The following is a 25,728-nucleotide window of genomic DNA, read 5'->3' on the forward strand; positions in this document are numbered from 1 at the left end:
TCATCGGTTGAGGACTGTGCAGGTGCACTTCTTTCCATATGAAGACAAAATCAGTTCAGCCGGCTTAAATCTTGCACTTTTGAATGCAAGCGTTTCTTCAGAAATGAACGGAAATACATTTTGACTGTTTACTAGTCTTACTATGCTTCAGGTTACACATAGCCTAGCTGTAGTTTTAAGAACATCAATTGAGCGCTACAGCACACACCGTGGTGAAGTCTTAAGGGGCACCTAAGGACTATCTAGTTTATACCTTAACATTCAAGTCCAGTTAGTGTAACTCCAGGTCAATGTAATTGTATTATATGGCCAGTTAGACCCCATGTGAGATATATATACACTACCGTTCAAAAGTTTGGGATCACCCAAACAATTTTGTGTTTTCCATGAAAAGTCACACTTATTCACCACCATATGTTGTGAAATGAATAGAAAATAGAGTCAAGACATTGACAAGGTTAGAAATAATGATTTGTATTTGAAATAAGATTTTTTTTACATCAAACTTTGCTTTCGTCAAAGAATCCTCCATTTGCAGCAATTACAGCATTGCAGACCTTTGGCATTCTAGCTGTTAATTTGTTGAGGTAATCTGGAGAAATTGCACCCCACGCTTCCAGAAGCAGCTCCCACAAGTTGGATTGGTTGGATGGGCACTTCTTTGAGCAGATTGAGTTTCTGGAGCATCACATTTGTGGGGTCAATTAAACGCTCAAAATGGCCAGAAAAAGAGAACTTTCATCTGAAACTCGACAGTCTATTCTTGTTCTTAGAAATGAAGGCTATTCCATGTGAGAAATTGCTAAGAAATTGAAGATTTCCTACACCGGTGTGTACTACTCCCTTCAGAGGACAGCACAAACAGGCTCTAACAGGTACTATTTAATGAAGATGCCAGTTGGGGACCTGTGAGGCGTCTGTTTCTCAAACTAGAGACTCTAATGTACTTATCTTCTTGCTCAGTTGTGCAACGCGGCCTCCCACTTCTTTTTCTACTCTGGTTAGAGCCTGTTTGTGCTGTCCTCTGAAGGGAGTAGTACACACCGGTGTAGGAAATCTTCAATTTCTTAGCAATTTCTAGCATGGAATAGCCTTCATTTCTAAGAACAAGAATAGACTGTCGAGTTTCAGATGAAAGTTCTCTTTTTCTGGCCATTTTGAGCGTTTAATTGACCCCACAAATGTGATGCTCCAGAAACTCAATCTGCTCAAAGAAGTGCCCATCCAACCAATCCAACTTGTGGGAGCTGCTTCTGGAAGCGTGGGGTGCAATTTCTCCAGATTACCTCAACAAATTAACAGCTAGAATGCCAAAGGTCTGCAATGCTGTAATTGCTGCAAATGGAGGATTCTTTGACGAAAGCAAAGTTTGATGTAAAAAAAATCTTATTTCAAATACAAATCATTATTTCTAACCTTGTCAATGTCTTGACTCTATTTTCTATTCATTTCACAACATATGGTGGTGAATAAGTGTGACTTTTCATGGAAAACACAAAATTGTTTGGGTGATCCCAAACTTTTGAACGGTAGTGTATATATATATATATATATATATATATATATATACACACACACACACGCACGCACGCACGCACGCACGCACGCACACACACACAATATAAAAGATGTGCTGTGAGAAAATCCTCACACGTCTCTGGCGCCCTCTGCTGTACGCTATAGATACGACTGGAAAGAGTTCACCATTGACTTAATTTCATTTCAGATCCCCATTAATCGCTGCCTCAGCAGCGACTATTCTTCCTGAGGTCAAACAATACAACCGTTACAGTTTAAAAGTCAACAAGCAAAACAGAACATATATCAAAATGACAGCAATAACCAGAAATATCACACAAGTTAAACTTACCAGACAGCTTTGAGCACTACACGAAATTCTGTATACCCATCACTTCTTTCTTTCTTTCTTTCTTTCTTTCTTTTTCTTTCTTTCTTTGTATCAAACTCCTCTCATTATTTGTCCTCTTACATTTTTAAGAGGGTGGAAACTTTGTGGTAGAACTCAGAAACTTACCTGACTATCTGCACATCTATCTATCCTGAACCTACACAGATCGAATAGATTTTTATGGTTTTTGAAAATTTTATGGTTTGTAATTTACTGAGCAATAGATTTTTAAACCATAATAGCTGGTATTGTTTGATGGGTTTGAAAATATACTGAAGCATCTTCATGCAACCCCATAAAGTGTCTGTTACCACCAGCACGCTCTTAATTCACAATAATAACTTTGTAGTACATCCGTCTTTGAGCTTTGTTTGTCTTGATCTTATAAAGGCTACATCTTTATGAATATGTATTTTTACCTAACCATGGCTATCTGGTTAAAGAGATAGTTCGGATTGTTTGAAGTGGGGTTGTATGAGGTACTCGTCCATGAAGTCAGTGTATCACCTACATACAGTAGATGGCGGTCAGCGCTCCTGCGGGCTGGGGTATAGGCAAGGCCAGCAAGCAATGTAGGTGCTGCTATATTTTAGTCACCTAAAACAGTGGTTTTCAAAATGGGGGCCGTGGCCCCGTAGGGGGCCGCCAGGGGCCACCAAGGGAGCCTCAGCAAATTGAGGGTGTCACGTATCGGGAAAGAACCCAAAAGCAGACGGGACAAACAGGTAAGGGAAGAATCCAGTCTTTATTGAAGTGACCGGGGTGAAGGGGGGGTCAGCAGGTGTCAGCTGGTGTAGCAGGTGTCAGCTAGCGTAGCAGGTGTCAGCTGGTGTAGCAGGTGTCAAGGGCGATCGCTTTGATGTCAAGGGCGAAAGGCTGTCACAGTACCCCCCCCCTCCGACGGGCACCACCGGGCGACCTACCAGGCCCGTCAGGGTGCGTCCTGTGGAAGTCCCGGATGAGGTTCGCGTCCAGGACAAGGCAACGAGGGACCCAACACCTCTCCTCCGGGCCATATCCCTCCCAGTCCACGAGATACTGCAGGCCGCGACCGCAGCGACGAGAGTCCAGGAGACGACGAACGGTGTAAGCCGGATGATCGTTGATCATACGAGGAGGTGGGGGCGGGGGGGGCCGGAGGAACTAGAGGGCTGGTAGAGACAGGTTTGAGGCAGGACACATGGAAGGAAGGGTGAACCCGGAGAGTGCGGGGCAGCTTCAGACGGACCACAGAGGGGTTAATGACTTTGACAATGGGAAAGGGACCAATATACCTGGGGGACAGTTTTTTAGCGTCCGATCTCAAGGGTAGATCCTTGGTAGAGAGCCATACCTGGTCACCGGGGGAGTAGTCCGGAGCAGGGGTGTGATGACGATCCGCCAAGCGCTGGTAACGGCCGGAGGCCCTGAGCAGCGCAGCACGGGCTCGCCGCCAGGTCCGACGGCACCGACAGACATGGGCCTGGACAGACGGAACCGGAATGTCTACCTCTTGAGAAGGAAAAAGGGGGGGCTGATAGCCGTAAAGGCATTGAAAAGGGGACAACCCAGTAGCAGACGATGGCAAGGTGTTATGGGCATATTCTACCCAGGGAAGTTGTGAGGACCAAGAGGATGGGTTGGCAGACACCAGACAGCGGAGGACAGTCTCCAATGCCTGGTTGGCCCTCTCGGCCTGGCCGTTGGTCTGAGGATGGAACCCCAATGACAGGCTGACGGTGGCACCGATGGCAGAGCAGAAAGCCTTCCAGACAGCAGAAGTGAACTGGGGGCCACGGTCAGACACTATATCACGGGGAAGACCGTGGACCCGGAAAACCTCCCTGACCAGCAGATCCGCAGTCTCTCGGGCCGAAGGCAGTTTAGACAAGGGCAAAAAGTGAGCAAATTTACTGAAGCGATCAACAACAGTCAGTACAACGGTGTTACCGTCGGAGGCGGGCAGACCAGAGACGAAATCCAAGGACAGATGCGACCAGGGACGGTGTGGAACAGGCAGGGGACGCAGCAGACTGGCACTGGCCCGAGTGGAGGGCTTATTCTGGGCACAAACAGGACAGGCAGAAACAAAAGACCCAGTATCCTCCATCATGGAAGGCCAATTTCACCGCCAGGAGCTCACGATTCCCCACATCATAGATCCTTTCAGCTGGGGAGAGATGGCGAGACAGGCAGGCACAGGGGTGTGTCTTGCCATCCTCACTGGAGCGCTGAGAAAGGACCGCCCCCACCCCAAACTCAGAGGCGTCCGCTTCTACAACGAACTGTTTGGTTGGGTCTGGCTGGATGAGGATAGGAGCTGTGGTGAAGCGGTGCTTGAGGGCTTGGAAAGCTGCCTCTGCTACAGGGGTCCACAGGAACGGTCTGGAGGTGGAGGTAAGAGCGGTTAGTGGGGCCACAACGCGGCTGTAGTTGCGGATGAACCGTCTGTAGAAGTTGGCAAACCCGAGGAACCTCTGAAGCTGCTTACGGCTGGTCGGGCTTGGCCACTCAAGAACCGCTCTGACCTTGGCGGGGTCCATTCTCACCTGCCCATCGGCCACGATGTAGCCCAGGAAGGTGACTGAAGGGGCATGGAATTCGCACTTCTCTGCTTTTACGAAAAGGCGGTTCTCCAGAAGCCGTTGAAGGACTTGGCGGACGTGCATGACATGCTCTGACAGGTCTCTGGAAAAAATCAGGATATCATCCAGGTAAACAAAAACGAAACGATCCAACATGTCACGTAGGACATCATTGACCAGACTCTGGAAGACAGCTGGGGCATTAGTGAGACCAAACGGCATCACCAGATATTCAAAATGCCCCAGGGGGGTGTTGAAGGCAGTCTTCCATTCATCTCCGTCTCGAACCCGGACCCGGTGGTAAGCATTGCGGAGGTCTAGTTTAGTGAACACTGTGGGCCCCTGGTGAGAATCAAAAGCGGAAGTCATGAGGGGCAGAGGGTACTTATTCTTGACTGTGATGTTATTGAGGCCTCTATAGTCAATACACGGCCAGAGGGTCTTGTCCTTCTTGGCCACAAAAAAGAACCCCGCACCAAGGGGTGATATATGACGGGCGAATAAGACCAGCAGTCAAGGAGTCCTTGATGTACCTCTCCATGGACTCCCGCTCAGGCTTGGAGAGGCTATATAGGCGGCTGCTGGGGAGGGGAGCGCCCGGCAGCAGGTCAATAGCGCAATCATAGGGGCGATGAGGAGGCAGGGAGAAAGCTTGCTGCTTGTTGAACACGGCTTGGAGGTCATGGTACTCTGGAGGCACCAGTGACAGGTCAGAGGTCTCAGAGCTTGACACCTGACAGGGGACAGACTGAGGCAGAGCAGACTGGAGGCATATGGCATGACAGACGGGACTCCAACTTGAAATTCTGGCCGATGACCAATCAATATGGGGATTATGCTTAACCAGCCAGGGATGACCAAGTATAATGGAAACAAAGGGAGAATTGATAACGAAAAAACTTTACTCCTCTTGATGGTTTACCGACAACAGGAGGCGCACAGGCTCGGTCTTAGAGGTTATCCGGGCCAGGAGACGTCCATCCAGGGCATTAGCTTCAAGAGGCTGGTCCAGACTCACAGTGGCAAGACCTAGCTGCTTCACAACACTTGCATCCAAAAAGCTTTCATCTGCTCCAGAGTCAATTAAAGCCAAAAGTTTAGTGGACTGACCTTTAAAACTGATGGTAGCTTGCAACTGGGTACGTGGACGAGGAGACAAAGGGCAGACAGTTCCAGCGAAGACTGGTCCATAGTGGAGGCCTTTTAAGGGTGAGGGCGATTGCCGGGGTGAAGGGGGGGTCAGCAGGTGTCAGCTGGCGTAGCAGATGTCAGCTGGTGTAGCAGGTGTCAAGGGCGATCGCTTTGATGTCAAGGGGGAGAGGCTGTGACAGATGGAAGACGAGGGAAAATGCTAAAGATTTTTTTTTTGAAAAATAAATTGAATCATTAGGTATACTATGATTAAATATATTTTATAACAAAAAATGCTTATAATGGAAAACAAATATTCAATATAATGGAAGGATTAAAATTTGAAGTATAAATGTCATTATTATTGCATTAACATAAGCATGGAAATATATTCAGGAGGGTTTTTTTCTTCTTTTTAACATTTGCCGTAGTATTGTCAATGGGTTTTTAAAGACATCTTGCAAAAAGGGGGGCCCCAGTCAGAAGCTAATGCTATTTGGGGGGCCTTGGCATCGAAAAGTTTGGGAACTCCTGACCCAAAAAATTTCCATATCCGTTTACGTGTACGCTATATTTAGAGTATTTTCGCCGCTTTACCTTTACGTCAGGCAGTCGTTTTTGTTTTTTTTGTTGTTGTTTTTTTTGGCACTACATTTTCTCAACCGTAGAACTTCCGTTTTCCTACGCATAAGCGCAGATGTGCCGCGCACTGTATTACGCCGCCCGCAGCTCAGCTGTTCGGGTCAGAAGGTGCTGCTGCGAGATGAGGCTGAACTCAAACTTCCCTTTTCTACATATTTCAGAGATGATGCGTCCTTGTTTTTTTCAAGGCTGTGCAAACAAACATTTCGTCGTTGCTGTCATAAGCACTCGTTTTTATTTTCTAGCGTCTTTTTGTCTCTTCTATAACCCGCTGAAACTTCGATCGTTTAAATAGGCTACTGATTATGTATGAATGCTATTTCTTCATATGATAAATGAGGTCAGTGTGGTGGAGCAGATGTTGGTATGTATGTGTGTTCATAAGAGAGAAGAGCCCTTCCCCCTGGCTTATGTTATAGGAAATCTCCCTGAGGGAAGAGAGAGTTGCTGAGGCTTGGACATACATATATATGACGTATATGTATGGGCCTCAAAGAGAGTGGTCACACTTTGCCTTTGATTCTTAAACAAAACGTTTTGTTGGACCTTTCGTAATAGAAGTTCACGACATCAAATCACAATTTCACCCTCATACATGACTGGTGACTGTGGTGTATTGATAAATGTTCTATCATTCACTGTGGATACGGAACTACTTATTGTTTACATGTTGTTGACCGGATGTAACCCCGCCCAGAAAGGATATAAATATTAGTGGCAAAAGCGCCAAAACCCAGAACTGCGCTCTCCAATGCTTTGACAGTCAGGTGGACATGTACAGCCGAGAGATATGAATAAAAGCTTTTTCTTCTGAGACGGAGAAAAAGGTGTGAGAGAAGAGAGAGCTAGCCGGAGCAACTAGCAACGTCAGTCACGAAATGGCTGTGTTTAGCAGTGAGTCGGGTTTGTGCTTCAACGAGGCTAACGAAAGCTTCAGCACGTACGAGGATCGTTTTGCACAGTTTATCGAAGCCAACGGGATTGAGGAGGGGAAGCAACGGGCTGTGTTCCTATCCGTGGTGGGTGCAAAGATTTTCACTTTACTGACAGACTTGGTAGCGCCAAAGAAGCCATCGGAAACGCCATTAGCTGATATTTTTAAAGCATTGAGGGACTTTTATGTGCCAAAGAAGAATGTCCTGAGCGAACGTTATAGCTTCCGTGCCCGCAAGCAACAAAGTGGTGAGTCTCTAGCCGAATATGTTGCCGCGCTAAAAGGGTTAGCAGCCTCTTGCGCATTTGGCGCGACGCTAGAAGAACAACTGAGAGATCAGCTAGTATATAGTATCAGGAGTAAAGACCTGAGAACTAAGCTGTTAAGTGCTGCTTATGGACAAGAGCTAAACTGGGCTAAAGTGATGGACACGGTGAACAATTTTGAGTGCACATCCACGAGTCTTAGAGCGTTCCAGCAAGCTCCGCTGAGAACAGACACAGTGAGAGCCAGCAGCTACAAAGGGAGCGCCAGTGCGCGCGGAAACGCGGCACACGACATGAAAAAGGGCGCCAGGGACACGGCGTGCTACCGGTGCCTCGGAGAGGGACATCAAGCAGCGACATGCAGGTACAAAGAGTTCCAGTGCAGAGCCTGCAACCGGAAGGGCCATCTGGAGAGGGCGTGCAGGTCCACTGCCTCATCGGAGTCGGAGACGGCCAACCACGGCGGCAGCTCCAGACGGGGACCTAGGACGAGCAGGAGGGCCACTCCTGCAGAGAGGCAGACTCGCTACATCACCAGGGAGGAGTCTCCCCACGAGCAGCAAAGTGCATCGGAGGAAGAGACTGATTATGAGGACTACAGGGCCTCCAACAAAACCCACAAGCTGACCATCATCGAGGTAACAGGGACTGAAAAAGACTTGGGGTTGTTTTCCGTTACCGGTAGGCCTAAAAATGATAATGAATATGTCAGACCATTTATGGTCATGGTGAGATGCAATGGTGTAAAGATCAAAATGGAGGTAGATACAGGCGCAGCCATGAGTATCATAAATGAGAAACTGTATAGACAGAGGTTTAGCAAGTGTCAACTACTGCCATGTGATGTAAGTTTAAAAACGTATTCTTCAGAGCCAATTCCATTGTTGGGTAAATTCCAAGTGAAAGTACAGTGTGGGGAGCAAACAGAACAGCTATCTTTGTTAGTGTGTAAGGGACAGGGGCCAGCACTGATGGGTAGAAACTGGATCCAGTTCTTAAAGTTAGACTGGTCTAGAGTGAACCATGTGCCGGTGGTAGTAGATCCACTGACTGAGATGTATCAGAAATACTTCCAGGTGTTTGAGAGAGACAGGGGGGTCATTTCAGGAGTAAAAGCAAGGTTACAGGTGGTTAGCGACGCCACGCCCAAGTTTTGCAAAGCAAGATCAGTGCCTTATGCACTGACTACAGCAGTAGAACAGCAGCTAGACAGACTGCAAGAAAAAGGAGTATGGACCCCGGTAGAATATAGTGAATGGGCTACTCCCATAGTATGGATCCCCAAAACAAATGGAGAAGTCAGAATATGCGGGGATTATAAAGTGACAATAAACCCATGGCTAGAAGTAGACAAATATCCTCTGCCAAAGACACAAGACCTGTTTGCTAAACTAGCAGGTGGCCGGTATTTCACCAAGTTAGACCTCACACAAGCATATCAGCAAGTAGAGCTGGATGATGAATCCAAGCAGTACCTAACTATGAACACGCCTAAGGGGCTGTATCGTCTAAACAGGTTGCCATATGGAGTAGCAAGCTCCCCAGCAATATTCCAACGCATCATGGATCAGGTATTACAGGGGCTGCCAAGGGTGGTGTGCTATTTAGATGATATACTCATCACAGGGACAACAAAAGCCGAACACTGGGAAAATGTAGAACGAGTGCTGGAGTGGTTACAAGACAGAGGTGTAAGGGTGAACAAAGACAAGTGTGCCTTCTGCCAGCCAAGTGTTACATATTTAGGGCACAAAATAGACAAGGAAGGGTTACACCCCATAGAAGAGAAGGTAACAGCCATAGCAAATGCTCCCACCCCAAAGAATGTCACAGAACTGAGAGCATTCTTAGCCCTACTGACATATTATGGGAAGTTATCCACTATCATAAAGCCTATGACTGAGTTGTTACAGAAAGACAAGCCATGGGTATGGTCTACTAAGTGCCAGGAAGCCTTTGAGAAGGCCAAGAGCCAGTTAACATCAGACACAGTGCTGACTCACTTTGACCCCCAGCTACCACTATTACTAGCATGTGATGCAAGTGCCTATGGGTTAGGAGCAGTGATAGCACATAGAATGGCAGATGGTAGTGAACGTCCAATCGCATATGCCTCACGCACACTTAGCAAGACTGAGATCAACTACTCTCAAATTGAGAAAGAAGCACTAGGCATCATTTTTGGGATACAAAAATTTAGGGACTACTTATATGGAAGGAAATTCATATTAGTGACGGATCATAAGCCTTTAGTAAAGATTCTAGGGCCAACAACAGGGGTGCCAGTGTTAGCTGCTGCCCGCCTGCAGAGATGGGCATTACTCCTCTCTGCCTATCAGTATGACATAGTCTACAAACCCTCCTTACAGCATGCAAATGCAGATGGTCTGTCCAGGCTCCCAGTACAGGGAGAAGCACCAATGAGTAACCCAGAGTACAGAGTGTCTTGGTCAGAAGCAATGCCAGTCTCAGCCAATGATATTAAAATCCAAACAGATAAAGACAGGGTGCTCACAAAAGTTAGGCATTTTATACAGACAGGATGGCCTAAACATGTAGCAGATGAAGAATTAAAGCCATACTGGAACAGACGTGACGAGCTCACAGTGGAAGCCGACTGTGTGTTATGGGGTTTACGGGTAATCATACCCATGACACTGAGACCTACACTCTTGAAAGAGTTGCATGCAGAGCATTTGGGCATTGTGAAGACAAAAGCAGTAGCTAGAAGCCATTTTTGGTGGCCACGCAGCCATTTTTGGTGGCCACGCTTAGATCAGGAAATAGAAAATATGGTAAACAATTGTATTTTATGCCAAGCAAACAGACACCTGCCCACCAAAGCGCCCATACACCCATGGAAATGGCCAGAGCAGCCATGGGAACGAATCCACATCGATTTTGCAGAAAAAGGGAAACAGCAGTTTCTTTTGGTCAGTGATGCATACTCGCGCTGGCTAGAGGTCAAGCTTATGACCAGGACTACAGCTACAGCCCTAGTAGATGCAATGAGGGGCCTCTTTGCAGCGTGGGGGCTCCCCCAAGTGGTCGTTTCAGATAATGGCCCACAGCTAGTGTCAAGGGAGTTTGAAACCTTCTTAGAACAAAATGGTGTCAAACACATCAAGTCCGCTCCTTACAATCCAGCTTCCAATGAGCAGGCAGAAAGGTTGGTCCAGACTTTTAAACAGTCTTTAGAGAAGCAGAAGGAATATGAGTATCCAGTGCAACGATGCATTGATAGTTTTTTGTTTAGTTATAGGAACACTCCATCAACAACCACAGGGAAAACCCCAGCCGAGCTCTTTCTGAAAAGACAGGTTCGAACCCGGTTGTCGCTGATAAAGCCAAAGTTCTCAGCACAGATGCAAGAGAAACACATAAAGGTTACAGGCAGTCCTAGAACCCTCCAGCCCAATCAGAAGGTGAAGGTTAGGGATTTTCGTGGAGGGGATGGGAAGAAATGGAAACCAGGGGTGATAGAGCGAGCTCTAAGGCCAGTGACTTACTTAGTCAAGGTAGAGGGGCAAACCCTCAAGAAACACATTGACCAGTTGATCACAGATAAGACCACAGACAACACAGGAGACCCAGAATTTGACATTGCAGAACATGTGTTTGTCAGGGCTCCAGAAACAGAGGTGGTACCCAGTGGTGAACTGGAAAGAGATGAAGCATCTGCCGCTACGGAAGCACCACGCACCAGACCACAGCGAAACAGACGAGCACCTGATAGGTTAACTTTATAATCTGCTTAGGAGAAACATTGATTGTAAACAACTGTTCATTGAGTGTTGACTGTAATAGGAAAAAGAATGTCACTGCTGTGGGTGGAAAACGGGTTTTATTTTTTTTGTTGTTGTTCAGATGAAAATATGAGAGGTTTAAAGTTTCTGGGGAGGAATGTGGTGTATTGATAAATGTTCTATCATTCACTGTGGATACGGAACTACTTATTGTTTACATGTTGTTGACCGGATGTAACCCCGCCCAGAAAGGATATAAATATTAGGTGCAAAAGCGCCAAAACCCAGAACTGCGCTCTCCAATGCCTTGACAGTCAGGTGGACATGTACAGCCGAGAGATATGAATAAAAGCTCCTTTACATAAAGTAATCTCCGGGTACTTTGTCCATAAGAACACAACAGTGACAAATTAAAGGAAAAACGTGAATGCTTGACCCCTACAGTGAAGGGGGTCCGGGAGCTATGTTGTGTTGTGGCGGACATTTTCCTGGCATGATTTGGGTTCCCCTTAGAGGGAAGGGTCACTGCAACTCAATACAAAGTTATTCTGAGAGATCACCTTTATCCTAAGGTGAGACATCTCCATCCTGATGGGAGGGGTCTCTTCCAGGATGACAATGCCCCCATCCACAGGGCATGAGGGGTCACTGAATGGTTTGATGAGGATGAAAATTATGTAACTCATATGCTGTGGCCTTCACAGTCACCAGATCTCAACCCATATGAACACCTATGAGAGATTTTGGACCAGCACATTAGACAGCGCTCTCCACCACCATCATCAAAACACCAGATGAGGGAATATCTTCTGGAAGAATGATATTGATCCCTCTAGTAGAGTTCAGAGATTTGTAGAATATATGATAAGGAGCACTGAAGCTGCTCTGGAGGCTCAACACCTCACTAAGACACTTTATGTTGGGGTTTTTCTTTCATTTGCCCCCCCCCGTATATCTGTATTTAAATGCCTCCATACAGTTAGACATTGATACACAGGTACTACCTTATACTGCAGTACATAAATACACACATGCATGACATTTGATAGGAGATGGGTACATGGTGCATGGTGGCCCAGTGGTTAGCACTGTTGCCTCACAGCAACAAGATCCTGGGTTCGAACCCCAGGCCGTCCCAGATCCTTTCTGTGTGGGGTTTGCGTGTTCTCCCTGTGTCTGCGGGGGTTTCCTCCGGGTGCTCCGGTTTCCTCCCACCATCAAAAAGACGTGAATATTAGGGTTAATACTCCTGCCTGTGCCCCTGAGCAAGGCAATGGAAAGAAGAACTGGAGTTGGTCCCCGTGTGCTGCAGCTGCCCATGGGTTAAATGCAGAGAACAAATATGTTGTAAGAATACAATTCGTTGTAAGAATACAATGACAAAATAAAGTGGCTTATTTAAAACTGCTATGGCAGTAAGGATAAAACCACAGAGAAGAAAATATTGTCTCTATAATGGCAATGTTATGTCTCAGTTTCCCTCAAGAAGTATTTATTCAAGAATAATTTCCAAGCTTTGCTGTAAGGTGCTTGTATTAGGCGAGGAAAGAGAAGACTGTCAATACAATTCAAAAGTAGTTTCTTTCAACAGGCGTAGCTGCAGTACTACAGTCTGTCAGAAGAGGGCGGTGCTGCATCATTGTGGTATATTAAAAAGACTGGGAACACAGCAAGGAACTTCATTTGATTGGATCCTTGCAAGGATAAGAATGGTAACTGAATATTTAGATTTATATTGTTTCAAATTTGATTTACTTTTTTTTTTGTTCACAAACCTATGCATTGTTTTTGTTGCTTTGCCTGTGATCTTGATTTGTATCTTTTCAGTGAGATGTTTTTATCGGCCCTCAAGGAAATGGCCCCTAGTTCTCATGCACATCTTTGAAAAAAGGTTAAAAGTGGGTAGAATATGATCGCTCGGTTCACCTCACTCGTCTCACACTCGGATATGCATGTGATGGTGAGCTTGTGATTTGATGTCATGAATTTCTATTACCAAAGGTCCAAAAAATGTTTGTTTAAAAATCAAAGACAAAGTGTGACCACTCTCTTGGGGGCCCATACGTATTTCATATATGTCCGAGCCTCAGCAGCGCTTCACTCACTCTTCCCTCAGGGAGACTTCCTATAATATAACATGTGAGATAGCAGATATGTCACTATAGCCACATTGTCCACTATTTTTACCACATGCATTTAATGGACACACTGCTGATAAATTATCCTGTGATAAAATACAACAACTGTAGATCTTTAGACCTAGCTTTCCTTTTGATCCTTTTTTTTTGGGGGTCCTTTTTTGGTTCCTTTTTTTTTTACCTTTTGGTCATTGCCATTACCGATCATCGCTTCTGCATTTGGCCCCCAGACAAGCCATGGACTGATGGTTGTGTTATGGCCCCAGTACATTCATGAAGACACAAAACGTCTGTGTGTGTGTGGGGGGGGGCAGCCCGGTTCAATAATGTCAGGTCAAGGTCCCAATTTTATGTATCATCGCTCAGCTGCTCACCTATGCTGGGACGCCGCATACATGAATTATGTGTCGGTGGTTATAACTGGCAGTTTTATGTCGAGGATCATCTTTTACACACGCACTACACACACACACACACTAACGTGTGTTGGAGCAAGAAAATCAGACAGAGAAGTGATACTCAACCATGTGACATGGAGGGCCGTGCGCATGCTGGTTGTCATTCCAACTACATTAACTGGTTTCAGTGATTAAAACGCCTTCAGCCAGACGGAAGGAGTCATCAGGGAAATCAGATGGTGTTGTGTGGGGTTGCAATGGAAAACCTGCATGAACACGACCTTCCATGCCACATTATTGAGTACCGCTGACATAGAGTGTGAAAGACAGACAGAGAAAAGGAAGAAAGAGACAAAGTAAAGCAGTAAATAACAGATAACACCGAGGGCTACAGAGCAGAAAGAGGTGGTTATCACCGTAGACCTCCTCTCTGCTCCCACCAGGTCCTCTCATCTTCCTTATTCACAGCCAGCGGAGCTGATTGGTGCGTCCAGCAGCCAATCAGCAGGCAGCATTCCTTCTCTGTCATCGGCCAGTGTTTGAGGAGGGGATTGGCTCCTGCGCTCGGTGCTTGGGAGCTCAGATAAAATGCCAGGTCTACTCTACCTTTGGGGACAACCAGGCTGCCTCACAATGGGAGCCAGCGCTCACTAAGCTTAGGGGCAATAACATCCAGTTCACTGTGAGGAAATAGAGGACTCCACCCTTTCCCCCCCCCTCCATCTGCTGCCCCGGTGTGGTCTAGCTGCTCCGTCTACCTTCATGAGGAGAGGGGGACTGTGCTGTCACCCCCCCTCCCTCCTCACCATCCATCCTCTCCGGAGCTGGTTGATCGCAGCACGTCTCTGTTTTTGTCCATTCGTTCAAGAGGCTGGAATATCACTCCTCCATGTACGATAATTTGTACCTGCATGGATTTGAAGACTCGGAGGCGGTGAGTGGATGGGATGTAGAGAAGTAGAGGGATGTAAGACACTTGTAAACCACACTTTGCCTTCATGGTGTGTGTGTATGTGTGTGGATGTGTGTGTGTGTGGGTGGGTTGGTGGGTGTGTCTGAGTGTGTTTGAGAGAGAGAGACCATTACGGTTCTTATGTGCCTCAGTGCATTTGGTAACGGCTTCTGTATGCCCCAAACTCGATGTCTGGTGATGCCACGGAGGGAAAGAAGCCATCCACTTCCATCTCGCTGAGCACCCACGGATCTTGACAGGGTTGCTCGACCGTTTCTCTTTACAACCGATTAGCCAGCACACTGTTCAGCTCTCTCTCTCTCTCTCTCTCTCTCTCTCTCTCTCTCTCTCTCTCTCTCTCTCTCTCTCTCTCTCTCTCTCTCTCTCTCTCTCTCTCTTTCTCTCTCTCTCTCTCTCTCTCTCTCTTTCTCTCTCTTGCCTCTGTTTATCCTATAGGTTCAGTGTCAGCTAACTTGGCTCATGATAAAACTGACAGGACAAGAGCTTATCAGCCGGTTCACTGCACATTCAGAATTACTGCATGCGAGGCGCTCGGCTGCGCTCGGTTAGATCCAGGTGTGACTTTCACACAGGACCAGACTGCTCCCATCATACAGCTATGTGGGATTCTCTCATTGCTCTGAATGCGTTGGTCCTGTCAGACCAAGTAGATGCGCGCACACACACACACACACCAACACGCATTCCAACAGATAAAGATACAAACATGCCCACACATGTACACACACACTGCAAACACACTAGCATTGCTACAGGGAAGCTCAGATTTATGTTGATGTGGGGTGGGCATCATCGGGAGAAAGTTGTGCCGGAGAAGCAAAAAAAAAATGCTTACAAGGTGATAAAATGTAAGAGTTGGCTACTGGGTGGAAGGGAGGGGAGGAAAGAGAGGCGCTAAGATGGAGTGTGGATTCCTGTTGATCCGGTGTCTAACAAGACCTGAATCCTCTGTGGAATATTCCACACATCCTTTCCAATGCACCGAATGAGGGAGCACACTACGTTGAGTCGGAGTCCCACCAAACCAGGAGAATCAGTTGTCTTTGGGACTCTCTCTTATCTCTGTTGACCTGTTCAAAGCAGAGATTTGGTGTTTATAGGATGCCTGAGAAGGTGTCCATAGTATATCCCTTACATTAGAGTGCAGGTTGCACATTCATGGTTCAAATGTAAGCTGTAGAGACTGCCATGTGCCCGGTCTATGCACGTGCAAGCACTATCCTTGGTCAAGGCATCTTTAGGCTCTTGGCTCCATATGGATTTGCTATCAGTGGTTGACGTTAGCCTGTGAGGGTGTTAAATTTTTAGGAAGTGAGACTCTGTTTTGGGACTTAGAAGGAAGGGGGGAAGAGAATGAATGGAATGAGTTTCCAGAAAACCTCAGTGTGTGCTTTCTGGGCGGCCTGCATGCTGTCTTAGGTGGTGCCACGACTCGTATGCTGCCGTCTCTGTAAAGGTGCCACAGGTTGCACAGAAAGGGATGGTGGGCCTGTGTGGGTCGGTGTGGTGCTGTTTGGCTCTTAGGAGGTCTGTATAAGGTAAAATGCCTTCTACCTGCGGGTGAGGGTGCACACCTATATTGTCAAGCAAGACTGTAGATGGTATCATTGGTGGACATAGACCATGAATGCTGTCAGGCTCGGTGAGATCAGGTAGGGGTGGAGGTCAGAGAGGATGAAACAGGGCAGCGATGGGGGGGGATGGAGGGAGCTTTGGCGTCTGGAGCGATAAGGCTTGAGTGTGGCGTGATGGACTCGAGTCTGGCCACTTGACACACTTGATAACAGCCTCACTAACAGCCCCCGTCGCTCTTTGTGTGTGTGTGTGTGTGTGTGTGTGTGTGTGTGTGTGTGTGTGTGTGTGTGTGTGTGTGTGTGTGTGTGTGTGTGTGTGTGTGTGTGTGTGTGTGTGTGTGTGTGTGTGTGTGTGTGTGTGTGAGTGGGTTGTCGTGTGTGGCTGCGCCGGCCGTTCGTTAAATGTTTTGAAGCGTTTCATTCCGGGGATACTTCTGTTCCCCCCCTCTTCCTGCGAGAGATTCTATAAATGATGTCATCTGTGTTGCATCTCACCTGTCTTGGGAAGCTAAAAAGTAATGACTGAAACACAATTTCAAAAAGTGTGGCGGAGTTTGCCTTTCCTCCGCTGACATGTGATGATCTGGCTCTCTGCAGATTGCCTCCATGGCACATGAAGACACCGAGGCATTTTGAGCACACAAAACCACAGATAAATCCTAAAGCAAGCTGCCATTTGCAGAACGCTTCTTCAGTAATTCTGAGAAAGGGCCCAAGGTGGGGCACCCTCGTACGGCTCCCTACTCGGTCCCCTTAGTTATAGATTGCATTTGCAATGAGGCATTAAATAGCAGTTATTTGTATCAAAGGAAAGATTCCTGTGCCTCTGAATGGATCGTTACCACGGGCACCTGGGAACGCCGGACAAAGGCATTAATTCTCACCTTACCTCTCGGCAGGCTGATTTCAAAGCTGTACCGCTCTTCTCATCCTGTAGGGACCCTTCTAGGGTTCATTTTAATGGAAACCATTGATATGCATTTTGTTGTTTTCATTCCAGCCAGTCTTCTTGTTCTATTCACTTTTTCTCAGGTCGTCATCACAGACCACAATTCACAGTCGTTTCAGAACTCGGCACCGTCCGAATGCACCCGTTTGGCAACTGAGTTCCCCATGCCTCCCTCGTCTGGGGTTGAAAAGACGACTGTAAATATGACATGACAGCCAGATAGCCATCACCAATCAAAATGTTAGATTGGTGTGGCGGTCTATTCTGTTGCCTACCAACATGGGGAACGCCGGTTCAAATCCCCATGTTGCCTCCGGCTTGGCTGGGCGTCCCTACAGACATAATTGGCAGTGTCTGCAGGTGGGAAGCCGGATGTGGGTATGTTTCCTGGTCGCTGCACTAGCACCTCCTCTGGTTAGTCAGGGCGCCTGTTCGAGGGGGAGGGGGAACTGGGGGGGAATAGTGTGATCCTCCCGCGTGCTACATCCCCCTGGTGAAACTCCTCACTGTCAGGTGAAAAGAAGCGGGTGGTGACCCCACATGTATCGGAGGAGGCATGTGGTAGTCTGCAGCCCGTCCCCCCCCCGTCCCCACGGATCGGCAGAGGGGGTGGAGCAGCAACCGGGACGGCTCGGAGAGTGGGGTAATTAGCCGAGTACAACTGGGAAGAAAAGGGGGGAGGGGAAATGTTAGCTTGGCCTATAGGAGACATCTAAGTGGTCGTCTGTTTTGCATACAGGCCACAATCGACCAGGTCACACAGACGACACGGAGACGGAAACGTACCCGGCGTCTCCTCTGTGAGCGTTCATTGCAGTATGTGTAGGACTGGTCACGAGAGAGAGGGAAACAGAGGATCATATCTGTTCTACTGTGACAGTGGCTCTGGATGGTAATTGGATGGGATGGTTGTGCAAAGAGAGGCGCTATTCCAGGTGAAGAATTGGCGAACAAGGCAGGATTTAAAGCAATACATCATTCCTTAGTCCGCTTGTCAAGCGGCCTTTTGTAAGCACGTTTCTTTTCTTTTTTTTCTGTTCCCTTGAGCTTTACCCCAGTACTGCGTATGTGTGTGTGTGTGTATGTGAGTACATGTGTGCTCATCATACCCACCTTATTTAAGCAGGGAACATGAAGTGCAGCCTCGACAACACAAGATGACAGAAATAAGCTGATCTTACAAATGTCTGATCATTATCACTTCATTTTGTTTTTCTCCAACAAAAGAATTCCCATAACGCTGCCTTTGCAATGTCAATCTGAGCTTGTCCCCCCCCCCCCCAGAAATCTAGGGTAACATGCATTTTGGAGCACTGAGGCTCTTTTACTACTGTGTGATTCCCGGTTGAGCTCCACTCAGAGAGCAGTCTTGATTGGGCATAGCTAGCATGGCGGTGTGGATGTACGATGACTCCTTGCCCTTTGTGCATGGACGGTGTGAGTGGCGTGTGTGGAGTAGAGTATCTGGCAGCGTCCGTGGGGACAACAGACTGTGCTATCATCTGTTAGGAAAACATTTGTGCTGAGGTCCAGGTTTTCACCCAGTATGGCTGAGTCTGCAGGACTGGGAACGTGGACCAGCTGGCTGCCCGGCAAAATGGATGGCAGATCCACCGAGCCGGACAAGCTGGATATGTGCTGGTGCATTTGAAAGTACTCCCATTGTTGTTTTTGTTTTGTTTGTTTTTTTAACCTCTGATGAGATGTTGTAGAGTAACTGGGCACAGTTCTTCACGTCGACAATGATGATGCTTAATTTGATTCATAGTCCGCGGGAAGAATACCTGACAGGTGGACCCTCTTTGTGTTGCCCAACCATCCCCGGCTAGATGCTTTGCCAAATGCCACGGGCTGCTACCGTAAATCACCGATGATCCATGAAGATCACAGAACCGATAACACTCGACTGGGCTCGTAATTAATGTCGTTGTCGTGATTTTCTTTGCACCTGTGCATTCACATAGATATTTCATTCATTCATTTATTCATTGTGAAAACTGCTTATCCTTACTCAGAGTCACGGGGATGCTGGAGCCTACCCCAGCAGTCATTTGGCAGCAGGCGGGGAGACGCCCTGGACAGGCTGCCAGTCCATCACAGCTCCCCCCCCACACACACACACACATACACACACCGTATTTAACAAAATTATGGAAGCTAAAGAAACATCAGCGGAACGCAGACATGAACCCTTATCTCTGCTGGCATCATATGAATGGCTATAGGCTTCACAAATGTTGTTTGGCAACCAATATTTGTCCCCATGTGTGTCGTCCGTAATGAAACATTCCATGATGTTCATGCCTCGGTAGCTGAGTTCGTTCTGTTGTGGCATCACTTGGCTGGAGAGAGGGAGGGGGAGAGAGAGAGAGAGAGAGAGAGAGAGAGAGAGAGAGAGAGAGAGAGAGAGAGAGAGAGAGAGAGAGCGAGGGGGGGTGGGAGGCTGAGGGTTAAACCCACTCTGAGCCGGACCATTACCCTGTGTGTATTGTAGTGGTATATCAATATAACCTGTATATCTTCATTTTGATGTACATGTTTTATTGTTGGTTCAAACCATTCTTCCTGATGATTCTGTCATTAATATTTCTATTCTGAGCATTTTATTTTTCACAGGCGGCAATGCGGTGATTGCTCTTAAAAAAAACTACTGTGACAATTTTGTCAGATACCATTCAGCCTGCCCGGGTTGATAACAGCAACAGCTGTCATTTGAGAGTAACTGGGTGTAAATTATTGATTTTACTTTACAATGTTGAGACAGAGCGTACAGGAGGACAGAAGCTGAGGAGAAACCGCTGACGTGTGTTGCTTTAGGTGATCAACAGGGGAGCCTGTGCATGTTCACATAGCTGTAGATCTGGATAGACGCTGAAATGTTTACATCAAGTGACCAAGTAAAGGCAACCAGACAGAAAGACAGATGACGTTAGGAGGGTGGATTATAGGAGTGCAGGGACTTGGGGACTGGATCAATACATTATTAAGGATATAGGCATCCGTGGTTGGAACACTAGGACAGTAGCAGCAGCCATTGCAGCTGTTCCCCCTCAGTATTGTCCCTTATGTAAAACTGGTCACATACTGAGACCTTGTCTGGGGGCAAAGGGTGAAAATGCCCCCCTGACCCTGGTGGGTCAGCAGGTATAGCAGTGTGCAGGGTAATGGCTGTACCTATCTCTATCCAAAGGGGCTTTGATGAGCATTTATTAAAGCAAAAAAAAAAAAAGGCAAAAAGTTGGATCCCTGGGCTGGGCTGTTTTTGTTCTCATATGTATTGTACTGCAGTCATAAAACTACTGTATACCTGTTCAGTTGCCTACCAACACAGGAATCTGCAGTTCAAATCCCTGTGTTACCCGGCTTGGTCAGGCGTCCCTACAGACACAATTGGCTGTGTCTGTGGGTGGGAAGCCGGATGTGGGTATGTGTCCTGGTTGCTGCACTAGCGCCTCCTCTGGCCAGATGGGGCGCGTGTTTAGGGGGACAGGGAACTGGGGGGAATAGCATGATCTTCCCACGTGCGACATCCCCCTGGCGAAACTCCTCACTGTCAGGTGAAAAGAAGTGGCTGGTGACTCCACATGTATCGGAGTAGGCATGTGGTAGTCTGCAGCCCTCCCCGGATCGGCAGAGGGGGTGGAGCAGCGACCAGGATGAAAAGTGTGGTAATTGGCTGGATACAGTTGGGTAGAAAAAGGGAGAAAAAAAAGCCAAAAAAACCCAAACAAAACTACTATATATGCTGCCATGGCATATTGCATAGTAAACATGCCGTGACGGCACATGGCACAGTGGTTAGCGCGGTTGCCTCAAAGCAAGATGATCCTGGGTTCAAGCCTCGGGGTAGTCCAACCTTGGGGGTCGTCCTGGGTCATCCTCTGTGTGGAGTTTGCGTATTCTCCCCATGTCTGTGTGGGTTTCCTGCGGGTGCTCTGGTTTCCTTCCACAGTCCAAAGACATGTAGATCAGGTGAATTGGCCGTACTAAATTGTCCCTAGGTGTTACTGTATGTGTATGTGTCGGCCCTGTGATGGCCTGGTGGCCTGGCCAGGGTGTCTCCCCGTTTGCCACCCAATGACTGCTGGGATAGGCTCCAGCATCCCCGCGACCCTGAGAGCAGGATAAGCAGTTTGGATAATGGATAGATGGATCGACATGCAGCCACTCACAGCACATTATACTGCTTTATAGCTATCATTTGCTTTAGGGATATGGGCACTCCTATACATCATACATGGGTGGTGTGTGGCATGGTCTTGGGTTTCATTTCCACCTATACTGAACGATGTAAGTATTCGTGGCACTGGGAGGGGTTTTTGAATGTAAGCAGCCAGCAAATATCGTATGTTTATTTCATCTGTTTGTACTTTCTCGGAGGCTCAGGCGTAACCACTTGTTGGAAGCAAGCCCCACCAAGTGCTTCTTTTCCCCCTCACTGTTGAAACACTGAGGGGGGAAAGAGCTGAATGATGTAACAGATTGGTACTGAGAGCGGATTTCTCACATGGGAGACCAAGCAGCTAAAGCAGCAGCCAGCCAAAGGGGAATCCATCAGACAAAGCTGACACATGCATCATGGTTGTTTGTGGACAGTGCTGGCATACTGTCATCAGAGATCGGTAGCATATGTAGATCAAATCATACCATCTCGAATGTTTGATTTCCTCTACTGGCCAATCAACCAGGACAACACCATTATATATATATATATATATATATATATATATATATATATATATGTACTAGTGTTGTCCTGGTTGAGTCCTGGTATTAAGAGCTTGGGTCCTCTACCAGAGGCCTGGGAGTTTAAGGGTTCTGTGTAGTATCTCAGCTGTTCCTAGGACCGTACTCTTCTGGACAGTGATCTCAGATGTTGTTCCTGGAATCTGCTGGAGCCCTTTTCCCAGTTTGGGGGTCACAGCCCCTAGTGCTCCTGTTACCTGTGGGACTACTGTGGATTTCACATTCCACATCCGATCTAGTTCTTCCTTCAGCCCTTGTTATTTCTCTAGCTTCTCGTGCTCTTTCTTCCTGATGTTGCTCTCACTCGGGATTGTTACATCGATCACTACTGCTGTCTTCTGCTCTTTGTTGACCACCACAATGTCTGGTTGATCAGCCAGCACCTGCTTGCCATTATGGAACTTGAAGTCCTACAGGATCTTAGCTCTGCTATTCTTAACCACCTTTGGTGGTGTCTCCCATTTGGATTTGGGGACATCCAGTCTGTATTCAGTACAGATAGTCCTGTACACTATTCCAGCCACTTGGTTATACCTTTCAGTGTATGCTTTCCCAGCTAGCATTTTACACCCTGCTACTAAGTGCTGGACTGTCTCTATCTTTGGTCTTGTATGGTGTGGTAGACCTCTGCCTCAGTCGATCTGGTTCTGAGTGCCTGTTCTTGCGCTGCTATGATCAGGGCCTCTGTGCTGTCCTTCAGTCCCAGCAGCTAGATAGTTCAGTAGGTAGGAACGATTGCTTTCCATGCTGGAGATTGGGGGTTCAAACCCCGGTTGGGACAAGTCTCCAGTAAGAGTCAGTGGCTTGGACTCTTAATGCTATACAAGCCAGCTACCTCAGATATGAGTAGTGACAGTAACATGAATAGAGTCATGCCAGCTCAGACGTCACTCGGGTTAACAAGGTCAGGTGTTGGGGAACCAGGACAACCTGATGAGAAATAGGCCACCTTGTCCACATTCAGGGACGAGGGCCTAGAACCTGTAACTGATGGAATGTGTGTGTGTGTGTGTGTGTGTGTGTGTGTGTGTGTGTGTGTGTGTGTGTTGTAGGGATAACACCCCAATAAGCAGCCATAACACTGAACAGCCCTGTGTTTGTCTCCGAAACACTATTGAAATTGTGTCAGCGAGTTACATCACTGGCGGACAATCCATGGAAGTGGAAGCTCAACTTTCCTGTTTGCCGGGAGGCTGCACTGTCTAAGAAAATGTGAAGAGCAACTCCACATACAGCTGTATAATTTCGCTCTGGTATTTGTGTTTTCTGCTACAGCTTGATGTATCACTGACATTCACATTTTCTTACACAATGCAGCCTGTTCACTAACCAGGAAGAATGTTTTCCCATTCATGGTTTCTGCAAATTTTTGTCACCATTTCAGAGACCCACAGAGGACTGCTCAATATTATAGTGTTATCCCTTAGTACATATACATGTGGAGAGAGAGAGATATGGAGAGAGAGAGAGAGAGAGAGAGAGAGAGAGAGAATGTTGAAAATCGTGATCGTTTCCCTTTTAAGGCCATGCTGCATGCTGTTGATGGGGAGCAGTCATTACCGCTGATGTCTCACTGCCACCTTCATCATGAAGCCTGAAATAACTTTCCTTTTTAAAAATCCCTCCATCCACCTCCTTGCACCAGCCTGGCTGGCTGGATGTATGTGACATTGGCTGTTGAAGCCTACAGCTCCCCCGTCCTCCTCCACCCCAGATAGAGTTTCTGTGGGGAATCTCCCTCTCCTGCTGCTATTGTGGTGTGTTTGCTCTGTCTGGATGCCCTCCTCTCTCATTCTTCTGGACCAGTCGCTCAGTTCTCCCCCCCCCCCATTTCTTTCTCTGTCTACATGTCTTTATCTCTCCCCCTCTCCTTCCCGCTATTGTTTCTCTTTTTTCCTTTCTCTTCCTCATCGCTCTCGCTCTCTGTCTCACTTTTTCTTTGTGCCTCTTTTGTTTTCTTTCTCTTTCAGTCTCCTTTTCTCTTTTGCACTCATTTTCTTTCTCTTTCTCCGTACCACCCTTTCTCTTTCTCTTTTTTGTTTTCTCTCTCTCTCTCTCTCTCTCTCTCTCTCTCTCTCTCTCTCTCTCTCTCTCTCTCTCTCTCTCTCTCTCTCTCTCTCTCTCTCTCTCTCTCTCTCTCTCTCTCTCTCTCTCTCTCTCTCTCATTCTCTCTGCCATGAATGATTTCACTGCATCTTAAACCCAGCAATCACTGACTCGTTACTAACAAGGGCGAGGGGTGAGAGAGTGGGCGAGGCAGAAGGAAGACCGCTCCTCTGATAGTCATGGTATGAGACTGATTCAGCTGTAAGGGTGTTAGTCACCTGCTGAGGCCCAGGGGGGGGAAACACACGCACACACACACGTGTGTACACAGACCAGGAAATGTTCATTGCTCAGCATTAATGCAAAACTATTTCGACACTCAAATCTGAAGTTGCATCATCGTTGACTTCTGATGGAAGTCATTATAAATGTAGGCCATCTGACGCAGTCTAACACACTCTTCTGGTTAGGAAACGGATCTCACGGTTGCTGCAGACTCAGTCATGTATGTGGCTCTGTAAATACTTTTCAGCAATAACAAACAAATCTCTGAAAGCTGTCAAGACATATGAGCTGAAAACCGGCCCCAGCCCTAACAAGCAGCTTTCCTGTTTAACGGCGTATGGTATAGGGCTAATGTATTGTGACACTCCAGTGGCATTGTCTGTGGCATTTCTATAAATGGAAAGTACATCCCATTATCAAAACTGGCCTCTTGCGGCTCTCTTGTAACGCTTCTAAGTTGAATTTGCATTTGTATTTGTAATCTCTAAGTAGAATTTCTCGGTGTGCGTCTGCTGGTGAGGTAACGAGAATAGTTCTTGTGTCACTTGCATTGATTAAAGACACATTAAACCTTTTGTTGTTCATTAACTGTCAACACATCATGCTCTGTGAAAAGCTTTATCGCTGGCACAGAACAATGTTATGCTGTCGTCATCGCTAAAGTTAGCTTTCTGTTATTCGCTTGCTTTCCATCTGCTCCTGCCAGACAATACTCACCCCCATACTGGAGATACTGTCTGCTGCAGTTGCCATGGGGATGATATCCATAACTACTTATCATCATCAGAACATTATTAATCAGGCTAACTGCTGGCGCTGAGGTTGGTCTCCGTCATAATTCAGGTGTTTATTCCATGAGTCAAATTGGGTTGGATGACCGTTTACCTGCATTAACAGGTGACAGACAGTTGGCATTGTGATGGACTCTTCTGGTTCCTCTGTAGGGCTACAGGTTAGGAGTCATGTATTCAGAATAAACAGGAAACAAATTTCTAGGGGGAAAAAAAAATCCCAGTGATATTTTCACAGCCACCTGCTGGGTTTTACCCTTCGCTGAAAGGCATAGTACAGGGAATTCCAGTTTGATCACTGCCGGGTTTTTTGTTTTTCTTTTGTTTTTTGTTTTAATATAGAAAGAGACGGAAGACAAGAGACACTGCTGTCTTTTGAATGGGGCCACCCAGCCGGCTGATCAATTTTAATCAGGCTGTCTTTCATCACGTGGAGTGGGACACAACTGGCCATACCCCCCCATACACACACACACACACACACGACACCTGGACATTTGCGACCTCCCACTCATTTATTCACACTTTCTGTGTGCTTTTAAGAATCGATTTAATGTCCTGCCTCCATTAGCACTGTTTTGCATTAAGATGGACTTGGGGTTTGAATAGGCTGGATCAGCTGACAGCACGACAGCA

At 47.0% G+C, this 25,728-nt stretch overlaps 1 protein-coding gene across 1 annotated transcript in view; it reads left to right on the forward strand.

Moving 5' to 3' along the window:
• Nucleotides 1–25,728, forward strand: part of cacnb4a (calcium channel, voltage-dependent, beta 4a subunit) — a 64,529-nt gene that overhangs the window by 20,119 nt on the left and 18,682 nt on the right. The window lies entirely within an intron of this gene.

The sequence above is a fragment of the Lampris incognitus genome, chromosome 11 (genome assembly GCF_029633865.1).
Source record: "Lampris incognitus isolate fLamInc1 chromosome 11, fLamInc1.hap2, whole genome shotgun sequence".
In the NCBI taxonomy this organism is placed as follows: Eukaryota; Metazoa; Chordata; class Actinopteri; order Lampriformes; family Lampridae; genus Lampris; species Lampris incognitus.